The sequence below is a fragment of the Malurus melanocephalus genome, unplaced genomic scaffold (assembly GCF_030028575.1).
Source record: "Malurus melanocephalus ecotype Western Australia unplaced genomic scaffold, MMel_1.1 scaffold_405, whole genome shotgun sequence".
NCBI lineage: Eukaryota > Metazoa > Chordata > Aves > Passeriformes > Maluridae > Malurus > Malurus melanocephalus.
Genome location: NW_026623637.1, coordinates 421505 through 448740, shown reverse-complemented (window position 1 = coordinate 448740; position 27236 = coordinate 421505). Strand labels below are relative to the sequence as shown.

Below are 27236 nucleotides of genomic sequence, written 5' to 3'. Positions count from 1 at the left end.
TTCAGAATGGTTTGGGTTGGAACCCACCTTAAAAATCATCTAGCTGCAACCTCCTGGCCATGGGCAGGGACAACTTCCACATAAACCAGGTAGGAAAACAGGAGGAACAACAGAAAAACTGTCCTCTATCCTTATTTCTCAGAAGCTACTCAACTGACACATATGAACACGGAAAGTAAGAAACACAGAACTCTTTCCTGATAAAATCTCTCACAGCTTTCACACTGCTCTTTACAGTAGCTGGCTATGGTGAAGGGGGCCGGAACCAAGTCTGCTACTCAAAATAGCTTATTCAAAGCAGAATGGGGAATGCCCAACACTGAAACACTGCCAGGAAACCACCAAGCACAACAAACAACATATTATGTTTTTCAGAAGCAGTCAATGATTTCAGAACCTTGGGTGAAAGACACAACCTTTTGGGTTGTTCTTGGGTGAGCTGGATTGCCAGATTAATGAATCTGAGAGGGAAAAATTATGTAGAGATTTATTTTTATTTTGCCTTCCAGCTTGGTATGCAGTCTGAAAAAGTTTAAGGTCTCCACTTCAACAGAGGCTGGAAATTCTGGCAAAGGCCCACTGCTTTCCTTGCTTAAAAAAGAGTAATTGGGGGTTTTGCTAGAGAAGTGATGCAGTGTTATGGTTTCACCCTTTTCCCTAAACCTTTAAATAATTTATGTGTTCCTCTGAGAGCATATGTGTACACGTATGTATAACCTGCACTGCAGCAACGCTGTCTGAAAYGATGGAATTGTTGAAGTACAAATGGTTCATCAAATATCCAGGTCACCTGCCAGTATTAACAATAGCATGGGATAGTAAAGAAGGTGCCTCTGTGTTTAAAATCTCTTTTGTTAGTATAACTATGAGAACAAAGGCCTGGCTGATATTGCCCTAATGCTACCAATGTCTGGAAGTTACAAATTATGAAGAACAGCACTGTGCAGCTCCTTTTAGCAGCCTTTGAATGTCAAAGATTATGTTAACAAGTTATCTGAATGGAATTTACTAATTTCCCTTATGTTTTATTCTCAGCTCMAGTGGAATTCAGTGCTGAAGCTCTGTACTTGAAATTTTGGTTGCTATCCAATGAGCATTGTTTTCACTTTTTACAACAAAAAAACCCCAAACCACAAAAAAAGCAAACAACTCTCYCAAAATTGTACTTTTTTTTTTAATAAGATTAATGAAAGACTAATTACTGCTTTTCCAGCTTATCTGCATAACTGGTGGAAGCTGTTCTATCTGCTTGAGAGGCAATGGCCRAAACCACGGCGAACATTTTTGACGACACAAACTGCAGAGGTTGCGAAAGCAACCCAATCCCATTTTCTCCTGTCATGCTACATAGATGTTATGGGAAAAATCTGCTCTCTTCGTTTTACCCCCCCAAAATGCAAGCTTTTCATCTTTGCTGCAAGTTAGCAGGCAGTCAAAACATCCTTCATCTTTCCTTGGGACGCAAACTGGCGTATCCTTTGGAACGTGTCTGTTGTGATTAATGTGTGAAGAGCAGGGACGCATGCAGTAGGTCACTGGGTTAAATTTGGGACAGACTTGTGTAGGGTATAACTTCACACCTTCTGCTCTAAGGAAAGAATACAGGTGTTGCCTTCCCCTTGGAGAGCAGGCCATTCTCTGTAGCAGCGTTTTCCACAACCAAAGGGATACCAACAATAATGTTCTCCTTTGAAAACGGAAGGGAAAATGTTTCTTTACAGCTAGSATCATATATTTTGACTAATCTATAACTAAGTAAACAAATTAATAAATATCTTCTAGTGACTACTGCATTAAAGTCCACAGATTTACACATCTGAATCTTGGAAGTACTATCTAAGCATGCAAGACCCAAATTTTCACATGTTTTTCTAATGATCAAGTGATCAGAAGATCACTGAAATTACTRTTTAGAAACTCAGAGCAAGTGCCAAGGGGATACCTGGGTTACACCAAGGGATTCTGTGGTTTTGATCCTGCAAARATCTGAGAATAAGGTTTAAGCAGGACTTGCAAACCTTCTCACTTTTCTCAGAGTCTGACACATGCCTAGAAGTCGTTTTAAAGTCCCTTTATCCATGGAGTGGCCCTTATTCTGCAACTTGACTGCCTTTCCTGTTGTAGACAATAAATCATCCCACAGAGAAAGGCGCTCGGAAAGCAATCAATTCTGCCGCCAACACCTAGCAGACTCCAGCCAAGGTAAGGAGAGGATGTGAGACAGACATGGGCACTTGGACTCAGTGCAACTGCAGTCTGAAGGAGCCCAGAGACAAAGAAAAGATTTGATGTATTTGGGTATTGGTTCTAAGGGCAAGTACAGCCAAYGTAGCATCTGCAGCTGTAGTTTCTTACAGGACTGCAAAGACAGCAGAAGGCAAACACAAGCTTTCCTTCTCCTGTAAGATCCAGAGGAGCTTAAGAAATCTTCTTTACCATGGTAAAGAACGAGGGATTAAAGCTACAAAGACTGCTATAAGAAGAACTTGGATCTTATCTTTGTTTGAGAATACTTGTATTATTTGTTGAGCTTTTCATGAAGCTTTTTGAAGTTTGTTTTTTTTCTTTACCCCCATGGAACTACAATGTACTCAAACACACTTAAAGCTGTAAAAGCCATCAAATCAAATCAAATCAAATAGGAGATTAACATCCCAAACCCAAAACTAAGCCACGCTTTATCCCAGGGAAACAGAGTGGCTTGATTATTTCTGTTTGAAACTCTGTCATGGGAGTTTTAATCTCAGGGCATTCCTTATATGGTTCAAAAACCCRAAAGGCAGAAAGGACCACCTACTCTGGCCTCCTGAAGGCAAATCAACAGCTGCCTTTATCACACAGACTTGCAATCCTGACAGAGCAAAGAGAACCAGCGGGGTTTTTTTGACAGGCTCTCTCTTCAACTGTTACTGGAATTATCTATACCTTTAACCTCCAAGTTCTCTCTTGACAGATTCTGAAATAGCTCTTCCACTATTTTACCCTGGACTGAAGTCAAGCTAAACCAGCCATCAATTCCCTGGGACATCTCTTTTATCTTTTTGAAATATCGGAAATACAGTTGGCAGCCCTCCAGTTTTCTGGAATTTCCCATTTCCCAAGATTTATAATAAATTACCAGCCACTTAACAGAGTGTTTCGGCTACTTCCTTTAAAATTCCTGGATGTARAAGTTAGTAGGATGTGAGAATGTTTAATTTCAACCACTCTTGCCTCTCTCAGATCCTCCTTTGCTATAAGCAGCAAACTTTCTCTTCTTTCCATAGTACTGCAGAGATGGACACATCCTCTTCCACAATTTCAAACACAAAAAACACCCGGGGAGCACTTCTGCCTTTTCTATTTTCCCTTTTTGGATATTAAATTAATAAATGTTTTACCACGACTTGTATTTCTTCATTTAACCACAAYGGCTTCTCATTAGAGTAACTTTTTTGTTATTGATGGCAGTGTAAAATCATAATTTTGAGAGCTGGCAGAACATTCTTCAACAATTCCCAGTGCGTTCAACGCTTTTTACTTTAAATGCAATGTTATGCCAACACAACAGATTCTAACTTTGGAAAACATCTTTTTCAATTCTGAGTACAGCGCATGCATAAATTCATAATCTCCTAGCAGATGATGTGCTCTGATTCCACAAGGTCACTGTGCGGGATTTGAGACCCCGTGATTCATGTTATTTAAGACGGTCCACAAATAATACTGTTTGACAAATTGCTTCCCTTCTTGCTTCATTTTCTCATGCAACAAGTCACAGACTTGTATTTTCCAGTCCATTTCTAAGAGAACCGCTCCAACTGAAAATCTTTTGGATTCCTGCTCACGTACCACTCTCTCCAATGCCTCTCCCTTAATGCTAAAAACCTGGCTAATAAAATGTCAAACAATGCGATTCTTGTGCAATCCTAATGGTTGAGACTTGCATTGGTTTAGAGTTACACCCGACTTACGTAAGGCTGGTTTGTGCGGTTGGGTATTCACTGATGTCACTCTCTCCCTCCATGGTTATTTACAGCCCGTCTGCTCATTTGTCTTCAAGGGGAATGTACTGTTGGTAGAGAAAGAAGCCACCGACACCAGACATTCCCCACAGTTTCTGCAGACCTCAGCTTGGACACCCACAAAATCCCAAACTGTCCCCAGCAGCATGTGGAGTGCCACCTGCTGCTACTTTCTCCCTTTCCATTCACAGAGGACACCTTGGYTGTACCATATCTGAGGACAACACAAAAGAAATCAGTGTCTTGTCTGCACAGTGGCAATCACCACTGCCACAMCACCTTCAGRACCATGGCAGGTTTGCTCAGGGCTCTGTTTTGGGCAACTGTGACCTAWGGAAGCTTTGCCTGGCTGATGAAAYGTACACCTATAGTCCGGACAATCTTTWAAAGARAATGCTTTTTTTCCTGAGAAGAAAAAAGTCTGTATGATTTTTCTGATGTGAATTGAGAAGCTATATTCTCCACAGATCCTGGAGACATGCAATTAAAGACTGTCAAATTTGCATGCACGCAGGATTCAATTGAAGGCTGAGCAGGCGATGTTATAACATTTCTCACTTGACTTGACAACCTTATATTCTTTTAACAGCTTTTGTGCATAATTTCCTTGCTTTAAACAAACCGAAGGTGCCATTGTGTAACCTGACCCCTGTGCTCACATGGGTGAGGATGAGGGCAGGGGCCAAGAGATTCTTGCTTCCTGAGCAGAACTGGCTGAGCATCACTGGTCTGCAAAGTCAGAGCAGTGTGCAACACTGCACCAAATGCAGATGGAGCAAGGAGARCACAGCTCTGCAGGGCCCCCTGTTTTGTCAGAAACCCGACTTTCAAGGAAGAATTGAGCAGAAGCCATCAGATGCCCTGGGCTTTCCTTAGCAAACTTTCTGGCTGGTCAGATGGATTTTCAAGAACAGTAGCAGCGAGGCCCTGACCCACTCTCCAGCTGAGATCTCATGTCTTTGCTCCACAGCATGAGGGCACCAGAGCTTTAAAAGAACTAAAAAAATGCTGAACGTTGAGAAATCAACACATAATTTCAAGCTTTATTTTCCTTTTATTTCCCCCTCAGCTGAAACACTTTGGTGGTGATTTTCCAACCACAGCCTGAGAGAACATCACACCAAGAGAACTGTGACCCTGTGAATCTGAAGTCAGGAAAACCTACTGTGGTTCAAAATAAGGCTTCGTAGAGGGAAATTACATGACACAAGGTAGCCAGTCCTKTTTCTGGTGCACACATAGAGTGAGAAGCATTGGGAGGTCTTCATGCAACAGGACGTAGTTGGCACGTTCCAGCACTTACTTGTGAAGGTGTTGAGAGCCATTAATCCATGCCCTTTAATTAGATTTGAGATCGCCTGCAACAAGCGGGATCAAGCCATAAAAGCATGAGGACAAGGAGATTAAACTASAGATTAATAATTATATAGTATAAACAGTCTGGGATAAAATGAAACTCTTATGCTCCACTGGAGGTTGGCATGTTTATGTATAAAGTGGGAGATCTATAAAGCTCATTGATTAGTATTTCAAACGAAACTAATCTAAAAGCATTACTGATTATTAACTGAAATATGTAATACAAACAGCGTGCTAGGAGACAATCAATACCTGCTTTGCCTTTACTTGCAAACCCCTACAGCAATTTTTGTGCTAAAAAGCAGACCAGCCTCGATGGCAAACTCTAGCGCTTGCCAGGGAGTTTTTCTCATGTAAAAGAGAACAGTCCTCAATGTAAAAACAAGCATGTTTTTTTCTTGCTTCTTCCCCCTCAACTTCTGCCTATCCTAAATGTACCTAACCTATACTGCAGACTGCAATAAAAAAAAAATGCAAAAAAAAAATCACTCCACAAGACTTTCTAACTAAATCTATGAACTTTGTTTCTTGGACTTTCATAAGAATGCAAACACTGTTATGCTGGACCCAATCCAGTCTTTTGAGACAAACTTGACCACTTAGAGGTATAGCTTCATGAAAGCAAGAAACAGTTTTGAGYGATCAGACTAAATGAAGGTTTTGTTATTAGGACGACTGAAGTCTTGTAGAAATAGGCTCAGTTAATTTATATTTATCAGGTCATGATCAGGTATGTCTTTCTACAGATTCATGCCATTACCTCAAGAATTTAAAGTGATAGTAAGACAGTTTGGTTATATACCCGAAGGAACGTTAAAATGTTTTCAATAAATACCTGTTGCTTGATGAAATACAGGATGGCCGCTACTGGATCATGATGCTATTCCATCACAGCACATTCTCCAACACAGTGTTTTAAAAGCAGACACATATCCTCATGTGCCTGTAGTAATATGTGTGTGTATATATATATATATACCCACATATATTTATGTACATATATATATGTACCAATATATCCATACATCTATATACATGTGCACACATATGCCCAATGTTTAATTACTATCTCTTAAAAAAATCTGTATTATTATCATTGTGTATTTCGTGCCACCTGGCATGAGCTTTCCAAACTTTAAAAAATGACGTGTCTCATATTAAGAGTCTTATCAACAGAGCTACCCATCCTTATATCAAGGAAGAAATATCAAGTTTATGAATTAGCTGTCTCAGTATTATTTGCAGTCATTATTCCATGCGTTTTTCACCTGAAGTACATACACACACTTGCATTCTTCTTTGCTACATGTGGAAAGAATTTGTCCAAAAGGAGCACAAGAAAGAGGAGAAATTAAGAACCTGAAAATTATGTTTGTGCACATGTTTTTAGAAGGATAATAAAGGAGGATTGAGATGTTAAAAAMACCTCTGAAATGGGAAAATCCAGAGGCAATGGTGAAAAGTTGAAGGCATGGGGAAGAGCCAGGAGCAACATTCACAAGGACGCTAAGAATTGTGTTGTTACAGATGTATGGAAGGATTCAAGAAAAAAGAAGGGGAAGGACSAGGGTTACCTTGGAGAAAGAGAATGCTGAAGAGGCTAGGGGCACATGGATCAAGAGCTGCTCAGAAAGAAAGGAGGAGGAGCGAYGGCTGGAGAAGTTTCAAGGGAGAAAGGTCTGTAGTAAGGGGGCAGGAGCCCAGTCCTGGCTCCACTGCCTCCAGGGAGGCAGAGGGGCTGGAGTGAGAACATGAATTGTGAGAAAGAGTGGCTATTATCCAATGTTTTCAGYGAGCAAAAAGAAAGTGAAGGAGCTRAAGATAAAGCCATTGCATACTACAGTGAGTATGTAAGGCTATTGGGAGGGAGCAGAAAAGAGGGAGCAGGCGGCAGAGAGAGAAATGTTTCACTGCCCAGAACAGAGAGGGGAACGGCTGCCAAGGAGCTTGAAAAAGCAGTGGGAATGAAGGCAATGCTGAGACAGAAGATTCGTGGAAATTGTCTCTTCTCCCTCTGGGAGGTGGGATGATGCTGGGAAGTGAGGGGAGAGAAAAGTCACAGGCACTCAGAGAAGCAAACAGGGAGAAGTGTCAGAGTGGAGAAGAGATGAGAGGGGAGAGGTAATTGCTGGTGAGAGGCTAGAGAGAGTGGGTGAGGACATGGTGCCAAGAGATGATAATCTGGCTGATTAGAGAATTAGGCACAAGAGATGTCAAGCAAAAGGCAGAAAGCAGAAGAAGCTGTGGACGTGGCAAGAACACCCTGAGCTTAAAATAAAGCTGTCCAAAATACACCAGCCAGGTACTTCTTTCCCTCTGCCTGCCCCCTTTCTCCATTGCACCATCAGGGATCAGCCACCTTATTACTGCTGGGAACAAACAAAAATCCAGCTGCCCTCAGGCTGATCCTGGAGGAGCAGCAGAATAGGAATGAGGAGAAATAAAAGACTGACAGTATCTGCCYGTGGATAAAAAGGAGACCCTTCGCACAGCTGTGTGGCTGTATTTAATTTACGAGGGCTTCTTCATGCAAAATAGAGGCACAGCAGTGAAAATGGAYGGCAACTCCCATGCTTTAGAAAGAAAGGAAACACCACTGTCCTGGGGTAGTCTGGGATGGCTCAGGAGCTGGGGGTCCTGGCTCAGACATTCTGTAGAAAGGCATCTGCACCGCGCTGTGCCCACATGGAACAGCTATGCCCACAGTGCCAGGACGTGGCCACACAAAGCCCCCAGCACTTTCTTAGGTGGCTCTCACTATTTTGGTTTTGAGTGTGGCATCCCCTTTTAACAAAAAGGCTCAGCTCCTCAGGAAAAGGACTACCAGTCACTGTAAATATCCTGCTCTATGTGACAAAGATGTCCACTTCCAATTTGAGGAAGAAAACACTGGACTCTGGACTGCACACACACATTTTTGTAAATGTTCTTTTGTAGTAGCAAGTCATTAATCTTGTGTTAGTGCCCAAAAAGTTCCCAAGTTTTTGAACTTGTAGACAGCTGGAAAATGCCTACTTAGGCTAGTGTGCACATCTTCAAGTAATTCCTACTTGCTAATTACTCTTCCAGAAGCTGCCAACAGCTATTCTAACATTTTGCTAACCAGGAAGGGATATCATATTACATAATCATGTGAATTAACAACAGGATGCTAGTGAAGCAATGGGATAAAAATCAGGTAGTTGAGAAAGAAATTAAAGCAAATCGATTTGCACCAAAAAAACCTGCGGTATGTAAACAGCCTTTCRGAAACAAAGGACACGGCTGGGGAACAAACAAACAAAAGTGAAACCAGCATTTGCAGAAGTTGTCACAGTAGATTCCTTGTCTCGGTGACAGATGAGATGAGACTTAMGCCCAGGACCCTGTACAAATGAGACTTGCTAGTACTCCACTAACCCACTGCAACCAAAGCAACATTCCCCTCCGCAACACAACAGATGTGATTCAAACTGGCAAGCCACGGCACATAAAAGCACGATGCCCTCCCCTGCTCAGCGCAGTTTTTTGCAATATTCATTGCAGCAGCCCAGAGGGAATTCCAGCTCTCGATGTGCAGAAAGCTCGCTGATGCTCCTGCACAGCACAGCAGAGCCCCCCTCCATGGCTGAAGGGGCATCAAAGGGCAACAAGCAGGTGCTGTTGGAGGAGCTACCTCGAGATGGAGCTGCCAAGGAGCCTKTGGGGCTCCCTTGGGCTGTGTGGGAGGTGGGGGGAGGCAGAGGAGGAAAATCGAAGAGGTACCTTTAGATATGTGTGTGTGCACATTTAACTGCAGCAACCTAATGCAGGATTTGCAACAGGAACGTCTGCTCTGAAAATGGCAAAGGCAAGTTATTACCAGGATGAACATCCTTATTCAGCATCTCAGGAGAGGCTCTGGCCACCTTCAATCAAATGTCTTTTTCACGGAATGCTGTTAAGCTGTGGTCATCAATCCTATTTAAGGAAAGGGAGGAAAGGCTTCATATCAYCGCTTTCCCTCCTCACTTGATGTGACATGAAATACCAGCACATTAGCACAGGCGAAAGAAACGGAGCTGGGCTGRTAATGGCTACACTCACATATTTATTAAGCAGCCCAGGGAAGCAGGCAAAGGCGCAGAAGGAGCAGCTCCTCYATCGAATGCCTAGAGCAGCAGTTTCCTGCTACCAAGAGGTTTCCTTGAAATCCCTCCAGAATCACTCTGCAACCTAAGTGTGAAAGCAGCTGCTTGCCGTGCTCTGATTGCCCACTTGAACTTTTCGAGAAGGTTGTGTGTATTTAGTGTCCATCTTCAGCACCGTGCTGCCAACGGGCTTGTTGTGGAGTCACTGTAAAACCTTACAGCAGCACCTACAGGACCCACACACCCCTCTGCCCCCGTGCCTCAGGAAGGACATGAAGGGACATGTGGCAGCACCCTCATGTGCCAGTGGGTCACAGGGGCACAAGCAAACCCCCTGATTTAGGAGCTTGTGCTGCCACTGCCAGGGCAGTAAGAAGAAAAGGTTTCCCTGACTTCTTGGCTGCTCAACCAGATTGGTAAAATCTGCTAAAGGCTGCCTTTACAGGAGCTGGAATTTGGCTCACATTGGCTCTTCAAAAGCTTCACTACTGRGCACTGCTACAGGGTTTAGCATCACTGCCTTCATTATCTCTCCCTGGCTTCATCTTGTCTGCGCTGTGTATACATAAGGACACATGGACCATGAGACTCCCAATGAACTCTTGTAATACCAGCTGTCAGCAGCCGCCTTGGAGTCAGGAAAAACATGCTTCAGCAAGAGATTGTGTCTATAAACACGGCAAAACTAATTATCCCAAGAAGGGTTCCCCTTCCTCTTAAAATTAGCAGTGTATACAGTCAGATAGCTCAATGTAAACACATCACTCTGAATTTCACCAGCTTCACTATCAAGCACCGTTGCGCTGCTATGGAAGGGAAAGCATGAATTCTGTAGACAGTCTCTGCTRTAACAAATACTAAATTTGACATGTGAAGAGAAGAGTTTTACTGTGGTGTTTCTAAAAAAGTAAAAAAGGGAGAGAAAACATGTGAAGCCTAAAACCAGCAACACACCAAAGGTTACAAGAGAACTGTTAAATGAGTGTCCGTGTGAGAAATGGGAGAGGATAGCTGAAGCCCCTCTGCTGACTAAAGCAGTGGGCAAGCTCCAGTGAAGAGTCCAGGAGGGAAAGGTGCCAGGCAGTCATTAGACAGGACATCTTGGGTTTGAGAACAGCAAGGTTTTCCAGAAAAACTGCTCCAGGTAGCTTAAGTAATAATTTGTAAAATATGGGACAAAAAAGAGGTCCCAGGACCAGCCATGGTCTGGRGACTATGTAAGCCACATCTTACACATCTATGTAAGCCAGAGGAGCTCAGATGCTTTTAAGTATTTCAATTCTCACGGATATTCTTAAATCTCCTCTAGCCATCCCTTTTTCAGAGACAAAAGCAGAGTACTACATTCAGTTAGGTATGACTACTCCTCACAGTGGTGAACTGGACATCTCCCACAGTGCCCACTGGTGCTGCACAGCTCAGCATCAGCACAGGGATAATGGGATGCCTGCACCCTTGTATTTAATGAAGAAGCCTTTACAAAAGAGACGACCACTGCCAGACTGGAGAGCCCTCTAGCATGAAATAAGGGGGTGGAAATGGGGCTGAATGAATCATGAGCAAGGAAAAAAGGGCTGTGGCACACCCCCACACTTTTCCATTTCAGGTCTGTAAAATTAAGATGCATCGAGGCAATGCTACTGGCACCACTACYCAGAGAGACTGAATCAATCAGAATCTGTCTAAGAATTGAGCAAAACCCTGCAGCACAAGAGAAGACAGGGAAGTCATCATTTACACTGGAATAACAAAGAAAGGTGAGTCTGGCAACCCTGAGCAAAGGAATMATCGGAAAAGCTTTGCCTAGTGCAGCTGCTGGGAGAAAAGGTCAGGAAAAACACAGCCAGATTTCTGAGCAGAAAATCCACTCATCTTGCAATCCCTTTCCATGTCCTTGGGTGTTGAGGCACTGAAAGCTCCCACAAAGGCAGCCTGCCCTGGAGCCCCACTGGAGCAGAGTGGGGGCCATGACAACGAAATGTTCCAAACGAAGGAGCAACATCCGCTCAACCAATGCAAAGCGACAGCCTCAAAACTCGTGCAACAACGAAGCATCAGCAAAAGCCAAATGGAGATGAACAGAAACATGCTCTCRTATCCACAGCCATCTGTCCCTCTTCACTCGTTGTTTTACAAATTGACCTACTGTTCCAAATCCCAGATTTTCAGAAATAGCTCTGGCTGAAGGTATTACCAGGAAAAACGATCAGTGTCMGCTAACCAGTGTAACTGAGGAATTCTTTCCAGGAGGCTGAGGCAGTGATGACAGAATCTGGAAAACCAAAATCCCAAAGAGGGGAAGGGCAGGCCACTGATACATAGGCAAGAAGCAGCAGGAACAACATTTGACAGTGCAAGTGATGGTCTCTTCTGCCAAAAGCAGGTGAGAAGCTTAACAAAGACCTTTTCTGTTTTCTGGTGCACATGGTGCATTTCAAAGACCAACCAACCACACTGGCCTTGGAGTAAAGGAGACCAGAAAATCAAGGAGATTCCTGAAATCTGTAACTGTAACAAATAAACAGCGAGTATTCTCCCATGAACTGAAAATCCCTTCAACTATTCCCAAACAATTACTGGCTCCCCACTCTGTATAAAGATAAATTTCCTCTCCAACATAATTTTTAATCTCATAAGTAGGCTTGGTGATGGCAACCCCATTAATTTAATATTCGCAGAGACCTTTACCATCTCCTCCAGTTGWGGTTTTCTGCAAAGCACTCATCCTCATAATTTTTCAGTCTTTTGAGCCCTCAATTTCCTATTAACTTGGAATACCTTCACTGGCCTGACCAGTTTTATTGGGTGCTTTCACCAGTGGGAAGTAAATAACCCCTCACATGCCTCTTGGGGGGGATTTCCTCCCAGCAGTGCCGAAGGAGCCACAACCCGTCACGTGTCCTCCCCCACCTCAGCGCTCCCTCTCCCTTTGAAATGGGGAAAGATGAAAACTAAAAAACGCAACAGATGGTCTGAAATCCTCTTCCTGCGAAACCCATCGCTACGACAGCGAGCTTAGGCAATATTTCAAATATTTCCGCATGTGCCAACAGCGGTATCCATGACTAGGGATGATGAGGAGACTGCTTGTGAAACTCCCCCATAGACACTGTTTGCAACAGCCTAGTCCTCTTGTTGAAGGCTCTCTTCCCCACTCTAAATCCAATGAGAAAACTAATCTTYTCCAGATTTAAAGCTGACAGGTGGTACATGCATAATTAAAGATGACCTAACAGAGAATGCTCTCATTTCTGGCATATTATCAGACACTTAAGCAAAGCAATTATCAGCAGGCAATCTTTTCTGTCAACAGAGATGGGATGAAACATTTTGCCAGTCAGGAAGATATTGTAACGATGATACATATGTATTTGCAGATACTCCAGCAATATAGTATAGACTTAAATCTCTCCTGTCTCGAATGTCTTCCTCACCTACGGAGGACCACAGTAATGTCTCCTCACATTTCCATGTTCCCCTGCTGCCATTTCCACTGACTCACCAGACTCCACCTTGCTCACCTTGACTCATGTCTACCTCTTCCTTCAATCCATGTGTACTCCAAGTCCTGCCATTCTTCTCCACATAGGGAAKGACAGTCTTCCTGTCCTCTCTAGCTCCTGCCCTTTTTCCACCTGCACTACCTGGCAGATGGCTGATCTGTGGGCCACGAAACCTTGTCCTTCTGGTTTTTGTTTTTTCCCCAAAACTAAGCAGTACCCCAGAAAATATGTCCTCTCCCTTTCTTACTCAAACACAAACTCAACTCTTCCAACAGAACTCAACCAAGCCTCCCCCAGACGCCCTCTTCTTCACCCACAGGTAGTGGTCACCTGTGGCACATCAGAGGCTGGGCACTACATTACTCTTTTACTCSTTGTCACAGCTTCTGTGACAAGAACACCTGCAGGGAAGAATTAGGGACCTCATATACCATGATGGACTGTGCCTGCTGTGAACAACCATGTTTTACCCAGAACCCCAAGCTGAGCATCTTTTCCTTGGGAGCTGTGAAGGCAGAAGAAATGAGTGGCCTTGCTCTCCTTAGCTTATAGAGGGGGCAAACACAAGCGGAGATCAGTCAGGAATTTTATGTGGAACCAACCCAAAACTCTATACTAGAACTAGGAATATCTTCCCTGCTTTTTGGTTAACAAGCAGATGGCACGGTCTCCCAAAATAGCAATGTCACCCATGTAGTTTGAAAGAAGCAGAAACTTTTTAACCTAAACTCTTAAAATGCTTCCTTCAARCAGTGTTTTGCAATGAATCCAGAGAGTGTTCTGTGCTTTTTTTTTTTTTTTTTCCTTCCTGAGCAGGGATTTTAAAAAAAGAATATTTTGTGGAAGAAAGACAGGGAGAACAAAAACAATTAGGAAAGGGAAAGCCTAAAAAGGTTAGTGGTTTTCTTAATTTTGGGGAAATTAGGGCTGTGAGAAGTATTATAAACCGCAATTACATACACACATGGGATTGCATTTTACCTTACGAAAGAGCTGCTCTTAGGGTATAAAATTGCTTTAATATTGCACTACGACAAACGCTTTTTTTAAAAAAAAGGCTTATGATAATGGATTTTCAAAGCAAAAGTAAAGCTGCTTTTCTCTGAGAACAGGGCTTTAGAGAAGGGAAACTTCACAATGCCAGTGGTGTGCATTTTGCTGCATTTCACAAGATCTCTCATTATTTAAATTCCGATGTATTTATGTCATACATGGATAAACGATCTTATTGTTCAGAACATGTCTTTATATGAACATCTCTGCTGTTAGAASTAGCGTTATTTAGCTGCTTTTTTTTCCCTCTCTCCTTACCAAGTCAGAACAAAAGTGTCTTTTATTGTAGTTTGGTGAACTTCATGCAAATGGCAGTTTTTACACATCAATCGTCAGTTTAATAACACTAATGATAAGAGGCAAATTAACAGTAATAGGCTGATTTTTTGGCAAGCAAATCAGAATTCACAGAGAAGTTTCCACAATGTCAAACTTTATAGCCCTGTGTTATCAAAAGTGCTAGGAGTGAGAATTAAGATTAAACCACCGAGTCGTTAGCAAGCTACACTTACTAAACCACAGCTTTCCTGCACCAAGATTGATTATTCAGAAATCCACTGTACAAGATAGGAAGAGATAGCGACAGTCTTCTGGGACCGCAGGGAGCCATTTACACAACAAAATGGATTTGCCAGGGGATACCGATCTGACTGAGCAGGCTCGATATCTCCCTCAGTTAAAGCAGTAATGGTTGGTCTCCCAGTCTTCCCTAAGGCATAGTTTGGTCATTCCTTCTCCTGCTCTATTCCACTCTTGCAAACACAGTACTTTGAAGCATTTGAAACCCAGTTTTGCACCTATCACTCCCCTGAGTGGCCCTGGTGACTTCACAGGTGCTGGTTATAGGCATTCGTGCTGCAGGACCAAGCATGGGAAGAGGAAAACGGCCCCATACAAGTAGCTATGGCTGTGAGAACTGGTGGACCTTCTGTGGATTGATGGATGGCTACAAAGAACCACGTTTTTAAAACATGGCTTGATCATGACCACAGGAATAACACTAAATATGAGAAAAAAGCATTTGCTTTCCCAACATGCAAAAAACCAGATGTGTCAAAGTGCCAGCTTTTGACACAAAATACCACGGTACAAGTGAGTGWCAGCAGGTTTTTAACAATATCACGAGCAGTTGCTAAAGCAGACATAGCAGTTTCCCAAGACAATGATGGTCTAAGGACCATCTTTATATTTCTAACATCTGAATTCCTCTTTTTATCCAGACAGACAGACAGAGACAGTCCTACACYTTGGACCACTCCAACCCAGTGGTAATGCGGGAGGCATAGACAGAAATTACACTTTGCTTCTTCCCACTCACCTTTGGCTGTGATCAGGACCCACTACTAAACTGCTCCACTACTGAATCCCATCCCACACAGGGCATCTTCTTTTCCACAGATGCCTGACTGCTTTTTCACACAGTCTGTGGGTTTGATGCTTTGGTTTCAGGCTGTAAGGGCTGAGTCCACAGCCCTTACAGATTTGAACTGCTGCCTCCCTAGAGTCAGCACCCTTCAGTTTGGCCATATTTCCTGGTTAATGCTCCCATAACTTGAATCACCATTTCCATGTGAAGACGCTTGTTCAAAGGATTGCTAAAACTGTGCTGCATGTCCATCTTCCTGCCTTGTGGGGGTTTTGTCAAAAACCAAGTTTTGGAGAGCAGAAACGACGCCTGCTCCCTTATCATTACTTATAGCATGTACTTTCAGTGATGCTTTTTATGAGTAGGCAAGTGGGAAAATACCTTTTTAAGAAGGACAAAGACTGCTGAAGTTTTACAAAAAGCCCCAAGAGAAGCAGAACTTAATATGTACCACAGGATGAAATACAGCATCTTCGGGGAACAGATGTTTTATCATCAAGCAGCAGTTTGGGAGAACTGTGGGAGCTGGGCTGTGTCACCCCATGAGCAAACTAGGAAATTACAGAAGCATGTAGGTGTTGTCTGTGTGTCAGAGACAGAGAAGCAGTTAAACCCCATCTCTAAGGTACTGTCCCTGTGCGGGTGGATGTAATAGGTCATTACAGAGAATAAAATTGTGAGAAGTAACTATTCCACTCAACACCATCACTGTGGCTGGGACTGGTGTTGGCAGAGGGGTTTGGTGGGCAAAAAGCAGAACAGTGCGAGGAACACSCTGTGATGCATCAGTGCATACATGCTGAAAGGAGTAAGTCTCTGGATTTTTGCCGCATTGTCACCATGACATCATGCTCCCACCTGCCTACATCACAGACCTCACCAAGCCTCTAAAGGAGACATTAAAGTTTGTACCCCGTGATTTGCTGCTGCTCACCACAGTCCAGCCCCTCACTGGTAGCGAGAATAGTAACAACCCACCTCTCCCCACAAATCTATGCTAGAATCACCCCAAACGCAAAATCCAAGCCAAAAAGGGAGTCCTCAGTGAAATGAAGCAATGCATTAGAAAACACTCCTTGAGCTGGGAACACATGAMTAGATTTTTCTCAGGTCTGAAGGAGTCCCAATTCCTAATGAAAAAACGGGAGCTGTGCATGCTCACACCTTTTCCTGCAGGCTGGRATCCACTCCAAACCCCATCTCAAAAAATACTTTTGCTTCATCAATACATTTGTAATTCAGCCCCAAAAAAATTTAAATAGCATCTGAAAAGCTTTGCATGGTAAACATCAGAAAAACATCACCTTGCAAGCCTGCAGCCAGTTGTTCTATAATATCTTCTGCTTTGTGCTGACAACCTTTTTTCCCTCCAATCATTCAGACACAATGCCTTCAGGTCTGTCTAAGTAATGTAATTTACTGGAGTGGAATTCCCTTGATACCTTCTGCAGCACTCAGTGACAGTATCATTTATACTCTACACTGTCATGCCATGACACTGATACATTGGCTTTCATCCCTCATTCAGCGCAGAGGGTGCAATTTCACCTTCCATTGTGCCCTTCTGCAGACTGCGCGYACAAATTCCCTCCATTCATTCCTAATTACAAACCTCTGCTGAAATACTCTCATTAGATTTATATTTCTCACTCCAAAGTGTCAATCTTATTTCAAAATTCCAATTTTCTGGGAGATTCATCCATTAGCAGCAACCTCCAAAGCATTCCTTAACCGAGTGCATTAAAAGTGAAGCTGGCAGAGCAGAGACGCACTTAAAATACACCATTACAGCAAATCTCCATTGCTAATGTTTTTGCATTATTCCAGCAATGCAATAAGAAGCCCGTGACTGGCCAGCCCTGCTCCTCCAGCAGTGATGGGGAGAAGCCACCAGTCAGCTGCTGTGTCCAGCTCTGCTCCCATTGTGAGGCTGCACCACATCCCAAAGCACATGTGGCTGTCACCGTCTCACAGAACGTCCTTACAGCAGGAGGTGGCTGTTCAAAGGATTCCAGAAACTGAGAGCCACAGAAAGAGCTTATGACAAAAATGCCAGAGTACAGATTGTTTTCTGTGGTAAAGTTAAAAAAAAAAAAAACAAAAACAAGGAGGGGTTTTCCCAAGGTAGTGGTTCTGCTTTGCAACCCGAAAGGTTTTTAGGGCTCTTCAGCCGAAATCTCAACCACATTGTTTGTGTCACTTACACTAACCCTAATTTAGCGGCCACGTGTAGGACTGTCCCTTTCAAACCATGTCCAGAAAACACAACCTCACAGATTCCCTGGAGCAGCTCTACAAGTAGTTAATAAAATCAAAAAGACATCCTTCTACCTCTTCAAGGGAAAGGCAAACACCTTTAAAACCGCATCACCATACAAGGGAAAAAATGAAGAGCACAGCAGTGGGTACTGATAGTTGCACAATGCGCCCTGTGTGCCATCTCTAAAAATAGCCCGTGTGGCGATCCCCCTGGCAGAGCCCAGGATGTCTCATCCCGCTGGAAAGCACAGCAGCAGCGATCGGCGCGGGAGTGCCGCTGCCACATGACGCACACGTTGCGCTCTCTCCTGTCATTATCTTCAAAGACATCAGGGTTGAACTCACCTGCAGCAGGCACAGCACTAGAAAAGGAAGGGTAGGTGGGGAGAAAAAAAAAACCACCTCTACAACTGTACTGAAAAAGGGMAAATTCTACAGAAAAATGTTAAAACAAATGATTATGCCCCTTGTCAGCATCTGGTCACCTACAGGACTGAGACGTGCAGGTAATTATAACAGAGGTAATGTAATTGCCCGCGGGGGAAACTAGTAATTGCTGAAGTTTTGCCTGTTCCCACCTGAAATATCTCAAGTTTTGATTACTGCATCAGCTCTCTTGCCATTTGTACTTTGTATCAAGGCAAGAGCCTGTCCAATGGGCAGGCAGAGATGTAAAAGCAGAAAGGCACATCTCAGCAAAAAGGCAAAAGTAAGGCAGCAATGACAGGCACCGAGCTCTCCTAGGAAGAGATCAAGCACTACACCAGGCTAATTTAAAGGATTTTACATTGTCTAGTAAAAGACTCACCACTGACAGCGTGACTAGTCCATGGAACAAGAACGTATGCTCTAAGTGCCCCCAGCACCCAACATCCTCTGCACCACGTGGYGTTAGTCAGAGTGAAAACCTATTGTCTTACGCAGCCCGATTTTCAAGCCCAACACCTCTGCTCCCCTGCCAAGCCTGGCAAAGCTGGGAAGGTTATGAAGTGACCAGAAAGCTGTGATGCTCAAGCTGCCACACAGCAGAACGCAAGTTTTCAGCCTCTACCTTTGGTCCTGCAGCTCTTGGACAAATGCTCTCTCTATTCATCCATCACAGGAATGACATCAGACTGAGAAGCCTGACATGCACAGGCACACTCATTCTCTGGAAATGCCACAGCYACTTAATGAGTGAAGCTGGGACAGCACCAAAGCTGACACCATGAAGCTACAAATTTCCCTGCATATACTGACATCTCTTTAATACTTCTCTTGGCCATGAGCTGACATATCAATTAATGTGGTCAGAACACATTTAGTAGCTCAAGATACTGCAACTGGKTTAGTGAATTCCTAACCAGTGCAACTACCTGGAAAAGCATCAGACAGTGCATTTCAATAGCCACCCTAAAAAGCAAACCAAAAGGATTTTGTCTGCCAAAAGTTAACCCTGAGAATGAGTTTCTTAAGCTCAGCAGATTTGTATAGATTTCCATTTTTTTTTTCCTTTTTTCCTTTGCTTTTTTCTTTGCCAGAAGATGAAGTTCTGGATCACCAATTTGAGGTATACCAGTAAAGTTTTGAAAGTTTTGACTTTAAAGATCGTTCAGTCCTCTCCAAAGCTGCTTTTTCCAGACAGCAGAACAATACTGCTTCCAAAATTCTTTCATCACCACCTTTTACTTATGTACTAAGCCTAACTACTTTTTCTTTYTTTCTTCCAGTAAGAAGTTGATGAATTAACACAGCCAGACCACACCATAAGTAATCTCTGACTCTCCTTCCAACACAACCCATTTACAAGCATTAAAACCTAGGACTCACCCACCAGACAGAGCTGAAGCTGCAGGCAAGCCAGTCATCAGAGCTAGGAGAAATATGCTTGCTCTACAAATGCTGAAGCATTTGAATCTTATTTTTAGTTGTACACAAAGGGCAATCAATGGAAAATCTTATTGTAACCACTGCTTTTTCGTGGCCACCCACACTTCCAACACCTACAGCAAAAGTATATAAATGCAAAAACCCCAAAACTCATGGCTCATCTGAACCTGGGATGCAAACTAGCGAGCTGCTGTTACTTTTTTTTCCAGTTTATATCTAGAGCRCCATTATATTCTGTTAAACACTGAAGACRGCTTTTCACATGCTATATCTAYTGTCCAGGATTYTCTCGGATTTTCATACATYTTTTCCCAGTACCAGTGTAAATTCYTTCTCTAAGTTAGCTGACCASTGACTGATTTTCAAATGGAGAAGGTGCTTCCCCTAACTCTCWGTTTCTTCCACTACTGCCCAAACTACTGAGGTACGAGGAGTTAATGCTTCACTTACCTGTGAGAAATTATGCTGCACACTCTACCCAGAAACTGGCAATTAAAAAAAAAAATTCCTTTACACTCATAGCAGTAGAAGAACTTCAAACAAATTGCTGTCAAGGATGATTTCATTGTGTTTAAATCCACTTTACTTCAAGTCACTTTGCAAATTACTCTTTAATTTTACAGCTAAAACTCTCAGGTCTACTATGATGCCCGTTTTCTCTCCTGTGTGTCCTATGCCTGATTCTTTCCATTTACWGAAAGTAACAGAAGCACGAACCTAATTATCATCTGAAAACCCACAGAAAACTAATTCAACCAGCTGAGTTAAAAAGAAATAAAGGAATAAAGATCCATCTTAAGACCAGACCCAACAGGAGAGTGATGCCATGCCTGGAGACGATGAGAGTGAACAACCTCGTGCCATTAATCATCTTGCTATCGCTGAAAGTGCAAGTTATTATAGCTAGAAAACGATCCAATACAACGCTTTTATGTCTCAACTCTTTGTAAATCGTAACAGGAAACATGAGCCATCAGCTAGCAATCAATATTTAACTAAATGATCGAAGACGAAGTGCTGGCTCCAGAAAAATGTACCTTTAGCTGCCTTTGCTCATCAATTTTCCGCTAGACCCCAAAAGCGCATCACCTTCCTGCGGCTCCCGACAAGCCAAGGGCACAGCCGGCTGCTCTCCGCGCACGCCGCTGAAATCAGGTGTGTGCTTTTCTGMCGAGGATTTAGGTCGCAGGACCTGTGTGCTGAACGCTGCAGAAGCGCGGGTATCTAAGTATTATGAAAATAAATGGGTCATACACCASTGAGCTAACAACCACACCACCCCCAAGCCGGGCACTGAATGACTGTGCAGGGCTCTGCCAGAGGGAGAGGAGAGGTTGAGCCAGCAGTGAAAACAAAACTGATGTGGTGAGATGGATTTTACTTTTCACTGGTTTGGGTTATRGAGAAAGTCGGTCTTGCTGTCACCATCTCTCAGGCTTTTCTGTAAAAAAATATAATAAAKCAATGCGCAGGCTGGTACGGCGTCCTGCTGGCATCTCACCCCACCGGGAAAGGGGAAGTGCCGCTGGCCCCGGGCGGAGGAAGGGCTGTGACTCAGTCCCTTGGGCTGGCACACGCACACACACCCGGGCTGTCACCTGCCACAGCAAAAAATAAAAATCCTCGCCACAACACGGCRGCCACATGGGGAACGCCGAGTAAACAGATCAATGACGCCGCGCGCCCACGCAGCCCGTGGCACCGCTGGGGTGACAAACAAACCAACCTGTGGTCAGTGGCAACAACGAGAGAGGTGTCAGAGGAATTTGCTTTCRTATGGCACTCTACATGTATGCAACATGTATGCAACTTTTATAGACATAAAGGTTTCATTTTTATATACGCACACACATCTACATTTAGTCAACAGATGTTTTTGTAGCACTTATCAAAAGCTGTGCCCAGCCCCTCAGGCTGGGGGTGCAGCCTGGTTCAGGCACAGAGACACCGATGGTGCCAAGAAGCACCTGATGACACYGAGGGAATGAYRCGGTGCTGCTGGCAGTGCTCGCTGGACAGGATGCCATGGGAAGTTGTGAAGGTCCCCAAGGCAGGAGACACTCCACACACTGATGCATGAGATACAGAGTCCTGACATGCCAGTACCATAAAATAGGTAAGGAAGTGCCTTTGCCCCTATGAAAACAGTACTCTGACAGGAAAAGGTACCAGAAAAATTATGAAACGCAGACATGGCCACATCTCTCATCTAGTAAGATAAACCTGCCAACATCWTCAGGTACGGTTATGGCACTTGGGAAGAGGGCTTGATACTGACAGTTAGGAGTGTTTGGAAAGTCAATGTCCAAAATGACACAATTTYGCCTTCAGAAATCTGACTTCCTTCTGAATTCTGTCAAGTTATCTGACCTTTAAGTGCAGATTTTAAAGAAGACACATCTTTCCCAGGCTGTGGTGGTAGTCAGGTGACAGACATTTAAYCACCAATATCTGCGTATTTAAAATTTTACATTATTTACATCTGCCTAGAAATGATCACAGGACAGATGTCAAGAAATCTTTCTAAAAAAAAATTAAATAGTCTGAAGAACTCATACCTAGCAAGTATGAAATTTCTGTACTGAAGTTTCTGAGTTCTGAGTTGCCTTATTTTTTTATCCTGTATAAAGCACTCAGAGGCCCTTGCTGAATTCTCAGCATTGGATAAGCAGTACAAACCTGGTCTTTTTACGAGATGCAGGACATTGATAGAGATGTTATTTTTTGCTGCTTTTAAAGGGGATAAAACAGAGGGAGAARTGTGAGCAGAGTATGGACACTGGTAGGAACAGTTGCCTGTCTCCACTAGGATGCCAGCAGCCCTGCCCCAGCAGCTGCTCTGAAGCACAACGCTGCACATTCCCTGTCATTTGTGACTGTTCGGGATAACAAATGGAGAGAGCTGCTCAGCAGAGAGAGTACAGCCTCTCCCCACCTGCTGTACTCCCACCTGACAATACACTCAACCTAACCTACCTAGGATTAATTCCCAGAGAACCTGGAGAAATAGTGGGATTTTCTTTTTACTGTCTTGGCACATGCACCATAACAGAGTTTTGCAATATGTTCCATCAGAACAAGGAAGGGACCTTCTGCTTTGAACTCACACATCACTAAGTACTATTTTTATGGAGATCATATCAATCAGCATCCTAGTAGTATTATAAAAGTGAAMTAGTAAATGGAAGGAGGAGAAGGCATATTTGTTCATCCCACTGCACCCTGGGAAAAGCAAGAGCAGAGTCGTTACAGCTGGGTCAGCCTTCTGCGACTGCTCTTTCCAGCAGGGCTAATTAACAAGYGAAAGTCCACTTATTTCTATGGAAATTGCTATAACAAGGTAATTGTTACAAGCAGGGCCTGTCATCAAAAACAGCCAGGCAGTGGGAAACACTGAGAAATCAAATCAGGAACGGGCAGCTTGCCCTCACATCTACCTGTGCTGATGTGGATCTGCACACACAACGGGTGCAACCCCAGCCAACAGCCGGGGTGGTGATGCATGGGTGTTCTAGGAGCTAGAGCACGCACCATGGTTTAAAAATTATGCATACCTCAAGCACATAACCATAGTTAAAAGAGAAAGAAGAAAGAAAAAAAAAGGGAAAGAAGAAAAAAAGGAAAAGCACACATTTGATGATGGCTCCTATACCCTTCACATTGATTTCTAAGTTCATTTGGCCCTCAGACCTGATTTTCTTCTTGTAAAAGGAGACATATGATTATTTGTGGCACAACAAGAAGCAAGACGAAGCTTCCTGTGCACTTCTTGGAATGAGAGGAGGKTTTTTTTTCCCCATTTCTGTCTGCTTTTTCAAGTCCCCCAACAAGGATGATATTTTTGAAGTTAGTTCCTCTGGAAGTGTTTTTAATAGTGAATTTGCAAGATGCCTAATGATAAGGTTTTCAAACATCATGAGAAAAGCCTGCAAAAATTGTGAATAAGGCTTCCAAACCTCATGGGAATAGTGCTAAGTAGGACTAATGAAAAACAAGCTTTTTCTGCCTGCCTAGCTGTTACAACTCATATTTTCACGTTTTCTTCCCTTAAGACAAGCACTAAAAACAAAWTTCAAGCTGGATCCAAAATTTTCCTGTAGTCAGACAATTCCTACTAAGGGGGATTCGATTAATAACTGCACCAGATAATGCCAAGCCCCCAAGGAAATGGCAACACTCTCCCTTTTTTGGAAAACGAAATCAAACTCACACCTTGTAAGGCCTCTTTGACAGTGAATTCTGTTATTACCCAGACTTTCTCCACTGCCTACGACTTCACCATTGTTTTTGCTGATACTCATCACACCAGAAAAAAAAATCCTCTCTTTAGAAACTGAATTTCCATATGCATTAAATTACTCTATCCTCCTTTTGCAATAGACTTTTCTTGTTTTAAGTAAATCTCTTAGTGTCACAGAAACAAATAAAATACTCCAAATAAAGGTATACTTCTAATGTATACTTCTAAATGCTTTGGTTCCGAAACACTCATATTTTTTTAAGAATTAGTATTACAGAGCAGTTCCTAAGATTAAAAATGGTGTTAGCAAGCTTTCAAGAAAAACTGACCAGTAAGGACTGTTGTGGTCTGCTTCACTGCCCTGCTCTGATTAAACTGCATCACAGGAAGCGGTTACTGCAATGAACAAACAAGGGCTGTAGCATGCACAGCACCACACTATGAACCCCAGTTTTCTATTACCTCCCTGTGTCAAGCTGCTTCATACCACCATCTCGAAGATAAAAACCTCTTAACCACAACGAGGTCTGGTTTTGTTTTAAAAAATAATGAAATTAAGTTGTGCTCGAGCCTTTTCTCAACTTGTCAGTTCTGGGGTGTCCCATCCTGCACAGAGCACAGACCACCTCATCCATGCCATCATCACAATGTTCCAGAAGCTTCTTCTACCTCAGAGCACAAAATTAGGGTTAGAAATGCTGAATTAGGGTTAGAATTGCAGAGGGTCAAACCAATTTCTCCCCAGTGATTCTATCTCAGGTTGTGCAATGCAAGGTTGCAGAGGAGGGCTCAGCCACCACAGGATCAGGGAGGAAGTATGTGCACAGCRTCATAAACTGCTCCCCATCTTGGGAGAAAAATCAAAGCACAACAAGCACTGGGAGATGCTACCCAGGCTGAGGAGGTAGTAACGGGCCTGCAGTCCCCTCAATCTGGCCCTAGCAGATCTGTGCACAGCTTTCTTTATCAGGTAGAGCACCTAATTCCACCTGGAAGGAGCTGGAGGTGGCAATGAAGACATGACTGACGCTTACAGAGCCTTTTGGGGCAGCAGGCTGAAGCATGAAGCAGCACCAGGGCTCCTCCACAGGAAATATTCCAGCAACCCCAAAAGAAAAGGCTATGGATTTTATCACAGGAGAAACAGAGGGGTGCCCTCAGTCCTGTTGGGCAGATGATGGCCTCCAAACTCACRCAGAGCACGTGCAGCTTTGGCAGAGCACACCAAGGTAAGTGTACACACACGCAGCCAGTTTCAGAGAAAAACAAAGCGCAGTCAGGGCAATGGGGCGAACAGAGCTATTTTAAGCACTTCTCGCTATGGTTTACTGTAGTAGCAGAACACTTAGAGAAGCCGTCAAAATGACAATCACTATTTAGGTTAAAAAAGCAAGTAACGACTTCAATAACAATTTATTCACCACCTAATGTTTGCAGTTGAATTACAGCTTTTACAGTGTTTTTCTAAAGTGTGATATTTACTGCTTCCACCTTGCCTCCCCAAGATCTCTTTTTTTCTTTTGTCTTTCATCTTTTCTTTAAATAGAAAGGAACTGYAATCTTGACTTACATGTAACTTTTCTAGGTTCTGTGCTGGCTAAAATGTTCTCACGATGCAGGGAACAGGATCAATGGAGAAATTACGAGGCTGCAGCAATCCATTAAGAAGTGACCCTCCAAAGTTCTGTGGGGCAGTGTTCTGGCAACTCAGCTGTAGCAACCTAAAAGAAAATAAAGGCAGGCATTAAAGAATCAAGCACTGAATATTCACAAGCACGTCTTTGTTTTCTCCTTCTAATTGTAMAAGAAAAAATTGGGGTGCCTTTTTTCTTTTTTTTAACATAGAATGTCTTTATGTCAAACATGACAATTATTTTACGCCCATTTCACATTTCCTCCAAGCTCTAAGCTGTAAATACCTCGCAATAAAGACCATCTTTTTCTGGCATCCATATAACACCCAGACATGAGGCTGCTGAGAAGAATTACAGAACAGATAAAACTAAGACTTCTGTGATTATTCTACCAGTTCATCTCACARGTATGTGCATACTTATGCATACATACTAAGGAATTCTTTACTGTGAGGGTGCTGAGGCACTGGAGCAGGTTGCCCAGAGAACCTGTGGATACCCCATCCCTGGAAGTGTTCTAGGCCAAGGATGGATGGGGCTTTGAGCAACCTGGTSTAGTGATAGGTGTCCTTGTCCMTGGCAGATGGGCTGAAACCAGATTATCTTTTAACCTAAACCATGTTGTGGTTCTATGAAACTGAACATCACATCAGAAAGAAATTCCAACAAAACCATTAAATTAATCTTCTAGGCTTTAAATAAATTTRATACTGGCTTTTGTCAAAGCTTGCCATTGATTTTGTCAAGGAATTTAAGTTAGGAATGTGAAATTTGTTTCCTTATTTCTCCTTTACTCTGGGGAGCTTCAGAGAAGAAACACCATCAGCTTATTTTGGTATCCCTGGGTTGACGTGATGCGTGTCATAGTCCTGCAGCCACCCTAAAGCAAAGCTACCTGTCACGCCAGTCACGTCAAAAGAAAATTGGAGAGAGAATAAAATGTTCATCTGCCCACAGAAAATTCAGTGTGCTGTCACCTCTGTGCAAGGGGTTCAGGGCTCAGTCCCTGGAGGGGAGGCACACCAGGATGGAGAAGGCTGGTGAGAGCAGGGTTGGGGCCAGGGGGCTGCAGGGAGGGCTGAAACCCACAAATCCCGGCATCACCACACAACACAGATCCCACAGCGTGCACAATCCCAGTCCCACACTCCGGAAAAGGCTTCCCCATCCATCAAGGAAGCAGTCACACTCTGGAGTGGTTGGGGAGGAAATACTTGTGGGAGGAGAAGTAATTAGCTTTAAGCTACAGGGGTTCTCAAGTTGAGGTTTTCAAGTTGTCAGTACCCAACACTTTACTGTTTTCCTGGAAAAAACATTGGAATGCTTAACTACTATTTACTTGAGTAAAGTTGGCAGCTGGGAGTGGAAAGGAAGATGGTTTTCTTTTGAACAGAAGGGGACAGCAGCAGTACAAGCAGCGGCATGGATCTATCTACAAAGGATCATTGCAAAGGCTGTGTCTGCAGAATTACCGCAAACTGAAGCTACAGAAAGGGGGAGGTGAGGAGGAGTAAATTAAACCCCTAAAATTTAGATTTTTTTAAAAAAACTACTCTTATTTTTTAAAAACTTGCAAAATTAACTCTTCAGTAAAAAACTCTGGTTTCTCAAGAGATGCCTACTATGTCTGTTTATGACTAATGCYKKWYMWKRMMYMMWWAAAAARKWAAAAAAAAAAMCCAAAATGCAGTGCAAATGAGAAAGATTTGGTGAATGYTTTTCTAAATATGCTGTTCCTGGTAAAAAAATTTCAATATTTTCTGAGAGCTGATCCTATTGCATGTTACTCAAAGTCTTGCAGGGAATTGGTTCACTTATGAAAAGCAGGTTATTTCTTCTG

At 43.2% G+C, this 27236-nt stretch overlaps 1 protein-coding gene across 3 annotated transcripts in view; it reads right to left on the bottom strand.

Annotated features, from left to right (window-relative positions):
* BACH2 (BTB domain and CNC homolog 2) overlaps positions 1–27236 on the bottom strand; it is a 185112-nt gene that overhangs the window by 56803 nt on the left and 101073 nt on the right. For all 3 annotated transcript variants that reach the window (XM_057379432.1, XM_057379431.1, XM_057379433.1), the window contains one exon: positions 25333–25483. The gene's annotated coding sequence lies outside the window, so the exon portion shown is untranslated. The remainder of the gene's footprint in view (positions 1–25332; positions 25484–27236) is intronic.